Raw genomic sequence first — 11,038 nt, 5'->3', positions numbered from 1 at the left:
ATCGCTTTGACAACGGATATAATTAAAATTTTGAAAACAAATGTTGCTTAAAAATAGGTAATCATTTAAGGTAGTTTTCTAATACGTCCACGTTCAATAGAATTATAAAATTTATCATCTTTTTGCTGGGTATATAAAAAAAATATGGAACGGCTTTTTTGGAATCATACAATCATAACGATTATTCAATTAGTTGTTAGCTTTCTTTTATTCTGATGACATTATGGAGCTCGCCTGTACACTTATTCTATTTTAGCAAGATTATTATGAAATGGTAGTTTTGTCTGCAAAACGTTTTACATCCAATGTTTATTATCAGAGGTAGACGTAGAAAATAATAGCAGTGATAAGACCTATACTGCAACCACCACTAGTAGGCCATATATTTACTGAAACGGCCAAAATGCACTGAACATACACTGAATTTACTGAACATAAAATCGTTCAGTATAATTCAGTTATTCAGTGCAAATTCAGTGCGTTTTGCCTGTGTCGTGTTCAGTGTGTTAAGTATACCGTTCAGTGCGTTCAGTGTATTAAGTATACCGTTCAGTGTGATCAGTACTCCGCTTCAAAGTAAATTCAGTATGTTCAGTAGCTGTTCAGTAACGTTCAGTGATTGAGTTCAGTACAAAACAAGAGCCTGTTCAGTGTGATTCAGTATAGGCTAAAAACCACTAATTCCACTCTCCATAGGCTTCTATGCTAATTTCACAATATTCAATGGCTTCTCTGGACTTTACCTTAACTTGAACCTGCAGAGGACTATATATCAGCATGATTCTACATATGTCAGCTCACAATCCTCAGAATGGCATGTGGGGTTAGCAGACTTGCAGTGTTTGTTTTTGTTTTTATTTTTGTATTATTATTATTATTATTATTATTATTATTATTAGTATTATTATTAATATTTTGTATTTTTAATTCTATCTAATTTTGTTTTTGTTTCAATTGTAATTTAATTGTAATGCCGAATAGTCTTTAAAATATTCCGCGTGCAGTCATTTAAGATATAAGTAATTTATGTTAATTACAATATCATGGTTTCGATTTTGAAAGAAAAAAAGCCGATTTATTTCAAACGTTAACTAGCCGTATTAAATCGCAACTGTACATGTACATGTACTGTTTTCGAAATGTCCGAATTGAATTATTTAATGTCAATTTAATTTGCGTACTGAATTTATGGCGTCACGTCGATTTTGTTTTTAACATGTGACTGTTGAACCGTGCAAAGATAAAAGAAGCCGCCAACTCCACCAATAATAAAGCCTTACAGGTCTTTTTAAAAAATATCACCACATTTGTAAAACAAAGGTTACAATATTATTAAGATTAATTAGTCATAATCTTGTGTTGGGCCCACTTTAATTTAAAATGATTGTTAATAACTTCTTTTTAATTTGAGTTTCTGTTTGCGGTTCTCCGAGGAACCTGCCATCTTGTACATTTATCAAATAGGAGAGTTCGCCAATCTCATTAGTGATGTCATATTCACTAATTTGCATGTCATTAAATGTCAAATTGGTTAGCAAATAAACAAATGAATAAACAATTGAAAAGTTCATAATTAGAATCCCAATTTTCAAAACTTTTTTATTTCATATCCAATTTTGGTTCTGTGAAATGTTTCATTTAAATAAAATAATTCATATTTTGTATGTGAATTTATATATCTTTTACCTGAAAAATAAATTTGTAAGATATTTATTTGATAACCTCTATTTTCATATAAGAGTAATCAAGGGAACCAAGGTTATAGCGGTAATCAAAAGAATATAATCCAGGGGAAAAGACCAGACATGGAAGACACACACTACAAAGAACATAAAGTAAACAAAACCATACATACAAAGCAACAAAAGCAAACGAGCAACCCGGACTCCACTAAAAACTGGGTGCATGGACCAGGTGCACCGGTAGGGTAAGCGTCCTCTGCTTTTCTAGAATTACCTGCCTTATAAATTTATAATTAAAACATCATGCACATAAAGTCTAATTACTGAATATTTATTCAAAAATTCCACGTATAAACAGAATTGTATTTGCCATTTTGGGAACCAAAAGAATTTTTCAATTATCTTACAGAATGAAAAAAGTTTTGATGATTTAAAGTTGATGCCCCATGCCACTCGATGGATTTTTTGCCAACCAAAACCAAACAGATAAGTGATGACATCACTCTGGTTCTATCAAGTATCTACTTAAGATAATAATTGTGATTATTGAATTCTGTTCAAATATGTACAAATTAATTAGAATGCACGATAGTAATAAATTTACCCCAACGCAATTAGCTATGCAAAATGATTAAATCCTTGGTGGGTGTATTGCACTATTCAATATCCCAAGATAATCGTCTATTAAGGACATATTTTCAAATACTACACATACATTTAAAATAACCTTTGTTATAGGTATCTTCATTTCAAGCATAAGGTCACATTATATAGACAGAGACATAAATATACAGGCGCGGATCCAAGGACGGGCGTGCCGGACGTACCCCCCTTTTAGAATTGAAAAAAAAACCCATTTTTTTCAATAAAATCTTGATTTTTCACAAATGTTAGCCACTAAATTTTCTTTAATTCTATTTAACCCCCTCAATAAACCTTACATCCCGTATCCGCCCCTGATATACATGTATATTTTAAGACTATATGGTATATTGTGAAATTTCCTATACTTAGGGACTTTACATTTCTTCGTCACCTAAAATTTGCTTCCCGGAGGTACATCACATGTATCGTTCACATGCATAATGAATTAACGCGCTGGGGTTTATATATAGTGCATGTTTTTATATGTACCGGAGTATGATTGCCGTAACATTACCGTTGACCTAATCCCAGACCCCACGTGTCGTACACTTCATCGGTCTGAGAGTAGGTCGACCGTTGATCGTGATTAGGATATACTTTCCCTACGTTTACATATAGCTAATCAACTTAGTCATGTAGCTAGTTTAGAAAGATGTGTATCTAAAGGCATGCTTTATTTCTATAATTGTGGCTGAAGTTTGAATGATTTGACAAATAGTTTCGATCCCGAGATCTTCATGTTGAATTTCGACTCTAAAATTCATAAATACGGAAAGGGCACCTAGTAGTTTGTAGTTCAATTGTGTAGTATGTTGAATGTGTTATGTGAATTCATATAGATGTTCCATGTAAACCATCATCAAACCTAAATATTTCGCGAACTGACGCACTGCTGCGATGCATCACGAATTTTCTTGTGTGTTCATTAAATGTCCTTCGTACATGTAATCAGAATTGTGAATTGTAAAATAACTCATAGAGTTCAGTATTAACCATTTACAACATAGGCTTGTGTTTAGTTAAACGTTTGGATTCGATTCCTGTACTTTCCTTTTTTTTCCCTGCTTTTATCCAATATTTTTACAATTGACGATTATTTGAGGCGTAAAAGTTCAAACGATCGATATAAATTGACACAGTACCTGAGTACTTTGATTATAATATGTTGACAAAATCTTTAAATGATCGCCTTAAATTTAGAAACAAAACATGCATGTAATATGATAAAGAATAATATATATATATAGAAACACAGTTTAATAAAAAATGTGCATCAGCTTTACGTTGACAATTCATTACACAGATACATGTATATACATGAAGTCCCTTTTAATTTATTAAAGGTCAATAACTATACTATGTAAGAAAAGATATCTTTAACCTCTATACTCCCGTGTTACTAACTCCTTAATGACACCAATAAACACAAAAGGCATGTTCACTTAAAATCTTAAAAATGAAAAGCTTATAAACCATAGAAGCAATCCGCTTACATTTCAGAGGATGATCGATTTTGCTGTTAACAAGTTCCAACATCGATTCAACATTTTCTTATTAGACAAAAGTGAGATATTTCACAAACCTTTAGTGTAGGCAGATGTCAAACATGTAACCACGGAGGCGTATTAGCGTCAACTACACAGTTCATTATTTTAAGTTTTACGTTATCATGTAAAGTTTTGCATCTAAAATCATCACACGTGAAATATCCGCTACAGATTTTGAATACGCGTCTCGTAAAACTTGTATGTTACATATCTTTACAAATATCTGGCCAGGCACATTGCTTTCGGTGCAAGCGAGAGCGTCAACTTCCTTGATTTTGACGTACGACTAGTTCAGAGCACGATCTGTTCGATTGGTAAAGTCGTTCTCCTTCTTTCTGCCAACCTAGCCAGGCACAGTATAGTTTTCGGTGCAAGCGAGATTGTCAACTTCCTTTATTTTGACTATACGACTAGTTCTGAGCAGGGTCTGTTCGATTGGTAAAGTCGTTTTCGTTCTTTCTGCTAAGGGAAGTTAAACCATATCAGTAAATGGTCAGATGTTTATAGATCATTTTTATACCCCAACTTGCAAAGTGGGGAAACACAGTGATGGGGTGTCCGTCCTTCCGTCTGTCCGTACTCCCTTTCTTCTGCTACGTTGGGGACTCATCTCTCATCCCTCATATTTTTTTTAAGGCCTGAATTATATTTTTGTTGCTCTACCGGAGTTGATAGTATTTATTAACTATAAACATATGATTATTCTGTATTGTAACCTACTCATTTTTTTTTTATACTTTATTATTATTTTAAAATGAATAAATAAAACACACACAACATAAAAAAAAACACAAAAATAAAAGAAAAGAAGAAAACTATCATTTTTTTAAAATTTATCTTTCATAGGAACACAATGTATCATCATAGATCTGTAACAAAGTTGAAGGTCAATGGTATAACATTGTCATTTTACATGTCACCATGTTAATCTCTTATTAATTAGAGTAATAGGTGTATTGTGATTTCGCGGATCGTAAGAACTCTGCCACGTACCGCAGCGGCTGTACGGTATATTGTCTAAATAACGTTAATACTCGTATATATTTTTCAAGTATAATGATGAACGTCACATACAGGTATCTAGTCAATTGATTGTTTTCATCTGGTTCTGTTTGTACCTCAGCGGTGTTTATATTCAGATTCTTTTTTAAAAATACCTTCCGGGCCGAAACGGGGGTATTTGAAAAAAAAAAAGGGTCTCAGAGGTTTCCATGGAAAGGAATTGATGCTATAATCAGCACATTTTGTCCGCAAATTATCACGAAATTAGAAGAGTCAAAGACAGCGCCCCACAACATAAATGTATTTAAATCTCCAATTATGATAAAATAATAATTGATTTAGTTCTATTTAATGGAAATATTTACATTTTGAGAACTTATTTTTGTTTAAAAAATGAAACACAACTTCTCACTCAGACTTGACTTGGGGAAAATGTATTAGGTTACTAAATGGATGCCTTCACACCTTTATTTTAAACCGATATTTAAGTAGACGAAAAACATGCGCAAGTAAACTAAACTTTATTACATTGTATATGTACTTAAAAAAATGTCTAGACATTTTTTTTTCTTCTTCATTTAGATAAAGGAAGGTGCTTCGATATATTTAATATCATCGTCAGACTAATTAACAGGGTTGTGATTTAATTAATGAAAACTTGACACGTTTGTTTATTTTACCGCCTGTCCCCTATACACGCAAATGTATCCCCAGGGCGTGTTAACTGAAATGATTAACACGGGGTGAATCGCGTTTCGTAATTAAGAACATCTAAATAAGACATTTCCCCTTACGTTACTATATATGACAAAGATGATGGTCTACGTTTGGCTGAGTTTCTCACACATTTTGTTTCACATTCATATAAGACCGAAGCAGATTTTTTAAGGACATATGGACATTTATTTTTCCTTAAATTTATATTTATGCTAGGAGGTCGAAAACAACCAATTAAATGTAACCTTATTATTCTATAATTTTTTATTATAACAATCCATTTCATACATATTTACATAATTAAAAAAAATGTCTGTTGTCTTTTTCAGCTCTCTCGTAAAAAACCAACTACTGAATTATTTATATAGATTTTATTATCATAGGCTTCCACAAGTCTATGGAGCTGTTGGCATTTTCAAATTGTTAATTTAGCTCAATTGGTTTTTTTTCCTCATTAATATTCTATATTTAACCTTGAATTACAATTTTTATTATTTTATTACTGATAAATAGTAATAAGTTTTTTCCCTCATTTATTAATTAATTTGCTAGTTTATTTATTTATTCATATTTATCTTACTGTGATAAAGAAAATAAGAAAAATAATTATGATTTAGAGCCCATCAAATTTAGCCGTCCTTACGAGACCCTTAGTAACTACACTTTAAATTTGCACTTTAGAATAAATGTAATTTAAGGGAGGTAACTCAATCTGATTAAATGTATAATTCTAGTATAAATATATTGTTAGCCTGTTGAAATTGTGTGCACTTAACAATACTAGACATATACTTGTTTCCCCCTGGACAGAAAATACTGAACATTCTTAACACACTCTTAACACTACTGAATCGATGTTGAGTGAAGCTACTGAATTTACTGAAATTGCTCTTGACAACTCTTAACGACAGATACTGAATTTGCACTGAATTTCCACTGAAATGGCACTGAAACTTTTAAAACTACTGAAATTAAATTTGTCAAGAGTTTTCAGTAGATGTTAAGTAGGAAATGGCCGATTCAGTAAAAATATCGGCTACTAGTGCACACTCTCCAAAGAAGAGATTGTAGAAAACCATAAATCTGTGCTATCCTCTTTTGGTCTTTCTACCAAGGACGGTCATTGTGATTTACCGTCTATATACTGGATTCCTAAACTCCACAAGAATCCAACGTTTCATAGCTGGATCTGCAAAAGGTACCACCAAATCTCTTTCAAAACCTTTAACTTCAATACTCACAACTGTCAAAGAGGGTCTGCGGTCCTACCACAACACTTGTTACTCCCGTAGTGGTATTAATTTAATGTGGAACCTGAAAAATTCGAAAGATCTTTTGGAGACAATCAGTTCAAGACAATTATTTGAATATAATAGCATTAAAACCTATGATTTTTTTTCAACACTGTATACTTCTATTCCACATACTAGTTAAAATCCCGACTTATAAACATTATACATCGTTGTTTTTCCAAAAAAGATGGTACACTTATATACAAATATATAGTTCTTGGTAGAGATTCCTCATACTTTGTAAGAAATAATTCCAAAATCATCTTCCAAATATACAGAGGAAGATGTCTACAAAATGCTGGAATTTTTAATCGACGTCATATTTGTCCAGTGTGGTGGGCGTGTTTTCAACAAACGGTTGGCATTCCAATGGGAACAAATTGTGTTCCTTCACGTGCTGACCTATTCCTTCACTCTCACGAGGCTGACTTTATAGCTGATCTGATCCGAAAGAAAGAATATCGTTTGGCTAGATCCTTTAATCTCAGTTTCCGCTATATAGATGACGTATTATCTTTAAACAATCCTAATTTCGGGGATTTGATACATCGCATCTACCTAAAAGAACTTGAGATAGAGGATACTAAAGACACTGTGAAGTCAGCCTCATATCTTGACCTACACTTAGAAATCGATGGTAAAGGAAAACTATTGACCACGCTTTACGACAAAATTGTCAACTTTCCTTTCATCTGGGCAACATCCCTTCAGCACCTGCGTATGGAGTGTTCACATCACAACTCATACGTTATGCCAGAGCTTGCCCGAAACTACGCCGACTTTTTGTGTCGCGCTAGAACTCTAACAAAAAAGCTTCTTGAACAGGGTTACGTTGCTACAAAAATTGAAGTCATCACTACAGAAGTTTTATGGTGGTCATCATGAACTCTTGGATCGTTATGGTGTATCCATCTGCACCATGAAAACTGATTTATTCAACGGGTCATAGTTTTCCTTCCCTCGTTTATCTACCCCGGACTTGACTTTTTATGAGCAACTCAACGGGTGTTTTTAGAAAGGCAGTGGATGCTTACCATACCGGTGCACATGGTCCACGCTCCCAGTTTTTAGTGGAGTCCGAGTTGCTCATTTGCCTTTGTTACTTTGTATGTATGATTTTAGTTACTTTATGTTCTTTTGTTGTGTATGTCTGTTTTCCATTTCAGGTTTGTGTCCCTGAATTACATTCTTTTTATTACCGCTATAACCTTGGTTCCCTTGATTACAATGTACTCTTTCACACAATATTTCCTGACAAAATGACAAGGTCAAATCAAATTCACTGTATACAACATTAAGCAATCATATGACAATGTCCATTACAAGTAGATAAAAATTATGTTGATCTATATTGAAAGGGGAGTAAATCAAAGGCTAACATGTTTAGGCTGTATCTCAGTATTTTGAGTGCGATATTGACGACGGCTATGAAAAATAAAACGGTCTTAAGTGAATGTGGAAAAAACATGATATCAAGTTAAAGTGATCATTAGTCGAACTGTCCAGTGGTACTAAATTGTGAAATTACTATGTGAAAAGATAGTACTGTGATTATATGTTTGCTTTGTTCGCAAAAATACTTTATTTTGTGAGTAGAAGTTTTCTTACAACACTGATGGCTTTGAATTAACGAATTTTTCTAAAGTCGTATACTGTTTCAAAACAACATATCATCGATGAAATCAATGAAAAAATAGATACGATCATTCGGACTGAGAATGCTTGAAGATTTACTTTATTCTGCACAATTGTTTAATATTTGCTTTCATTTACTTTTATCCTTATATTAAAAAATCAGTACCCTGTCATCCATTCAATAATATATGATATAATATTATATAGCTAATATAATAACAACATATTGCATCCGATATGAAATTGTATTTGTCAATTGTACATAGCAGTACAAACATTCAGTTGATTTATGTCCCCTACTGTAGTAGCAACCCAAAGAAACTGGAAGTTAATATCAGATTGTCACCAAAATGGTTTACAACATATGTCACATTTATTCAAAGTAACATGCTCTCCCTTGAAATCAATCCGTAACGTGAAAACTGAACCTGTTTTCACGATTCATAAAGTAAAATAATTGCAAAAAAAAATTAATAAAGCAGAAAATTCATATTAGACATTTACTTAAATCTACTACAACATATGCATTATCTATATTTAGCAAATATATTTATATTGCATCAAATGTGAAAGTCGCCTTTTGGTCTATGATTTATCAGCAATTGCTTAATATTTAAGTTTTTTTAAAAAAAGGGAGAGTTGAAAAAACATAACCACTGTGAAAGAATAATGATTTCTGAAAGGCTGCACAATAATAGGGTATAAGGGTAACAACAACATCATCGAACACTAGTCCGATCCATCATCAAGTCAAATCCAAACTAAATCTGAAAATGAATCGCTTGGATTTGAACAAAATTTAGATATTCTGTTCATATTACACATTTTTTTGTCATTTTCCAGTCATATATCTGACAATGAAATGATGTCAACCACCAATAAAATACTTCATGATCATATGTAGTGACATAGGTTATTATATATAAAAATACAAAAATGTTTTGTGAACGTGGACATTATTCCTAAGAAGAAAGAAAATTAACAATTCTTTTCGCAGCAAACGTAAAATTGTGACATAAATAAGTTTGAACAATACTTATATTATTAACAAAAAATTTATACTTTTGGGCTATAGTCGTGGTCTATTGCCCATTTACTTTTAAGTCGATGCACTTTAAGGTGATTGCAAAACTATTTGGAAACCTTACGGACAGTCAGTCACAATGTGATTTCAATATCCAATTTATTCTCTGTGTCGGGATATAAAATAGGGTTGTACAGTAAACTGCCATTAATTATAAAAAAAACCTCCAAAAGAAAGATTTGAACTGATATGTATGATAATTTATTGACTGATGACGAAACGTGTTTTTAAGAGGAAAAGGGAACAACTTGAGCCCTGCGTTTTTAAATCACTGAGAAATGGATGAATGAAAGCAGATTTTTGCTTTGATATCTAATATATTGTTTTGTAAATTATGGTGATTTGGATAAAAAGAAGGGAGTTTAAGCTATTGTTCAGCTAGAAACTTCGTTGTTGGGAAGGTAATAAACTACCTACCATTATTATCTACATACCATTTGAATTTCATTTTATTGTGCTTTATATAGTTTTACATTCTGAGTGTTTTATATTGAAGATCAGAATATTTTTTTGTTTTGATATGCATGCGATTGTTTTTTTTTTGTTTGTTTTATTTGTTTGATTCTTTGTTTGTACTATGTTTTAATTGGTTTTGATTTTGTTATGATTTTTCACAGCTTTTTTATTTGAAAATCTTGATTCGGTAGTTGATTATGACCTAACTAACATAACTATTGACGAAACTGTACGACAAACGTGATGACTTTTTATTCAAAATTGTCAACTTTCCCCTCCAGCACCTGCGTATAGAGTTTTCATATCAGAACTCATACATTATGCCAGAAATTTTGGTAACTTCTGGAACAGGATAATCTTGCTACAAGATTGAAGTCATCACAACAAAAGTTGTAGGGTTGTCATCATGAACACGTCAATCGTTACGGTGTATCCATCTGCACCAACAAAACTGATTCATTCAGCGTGTCATTGTTTTCCTTTGCTCTTTCGTCTACCCTGGACTTGCTTTTTTATGAGATAAAAAGGTGTTTCTTTAAAGGCAGATGACGCTTTCCTACCGGTGCACATAGTTCATGCCCCGAGTTTTTAGTGGAGTTGGTCATTTACTTTTGTTACTTTGTATGTATTACTTTGGTTATTGTATGTTCTTTGTTGTGTGTGTCTGTTTTTCATGTCTGGTATTTGTTCCTCGATTACATTGTTTTAATTTCTTGGTAATCTTGGTTCCCTTGATTATATTTCAATAGTAACCGATCGCATTTATTGTTTAATGATAAAATAACACCAAAAACCTTGGTTCAAAAGTATTTGTAGTGGTTGACCCCTTTTTATAAAACAGTAAAAGATTTGAAAATGTAAAGAATCTTATACTGAATAATTTTGATCTTATGAAATATTGTTCTTTGTTGTTAGGAATGATTTACGATTTTGTCATTATCTGTTTTGTGTCTCCCAATCAGGGTTGATAATGGCCAC

The sequence above is a fragment of the Perna viridis genome, chromosome 9, assembly GCF_037379345.1.
Source record: "Perna viridis isolate PV_CMFRI_1.1 ecotype Kerala chromosome 9, ASM3737934v1, whole genome shotgun sequence".
NCBI lineage: Eukaryota > Metazoa > Mollusca > Bivalvia > Mytilida > Mytilidae > Perna > Perna viridis.
The sequence above is the reverse complement of the archived record's forward strand: the minus strand, read 5'-3'. Positions refer to the sequence as shown.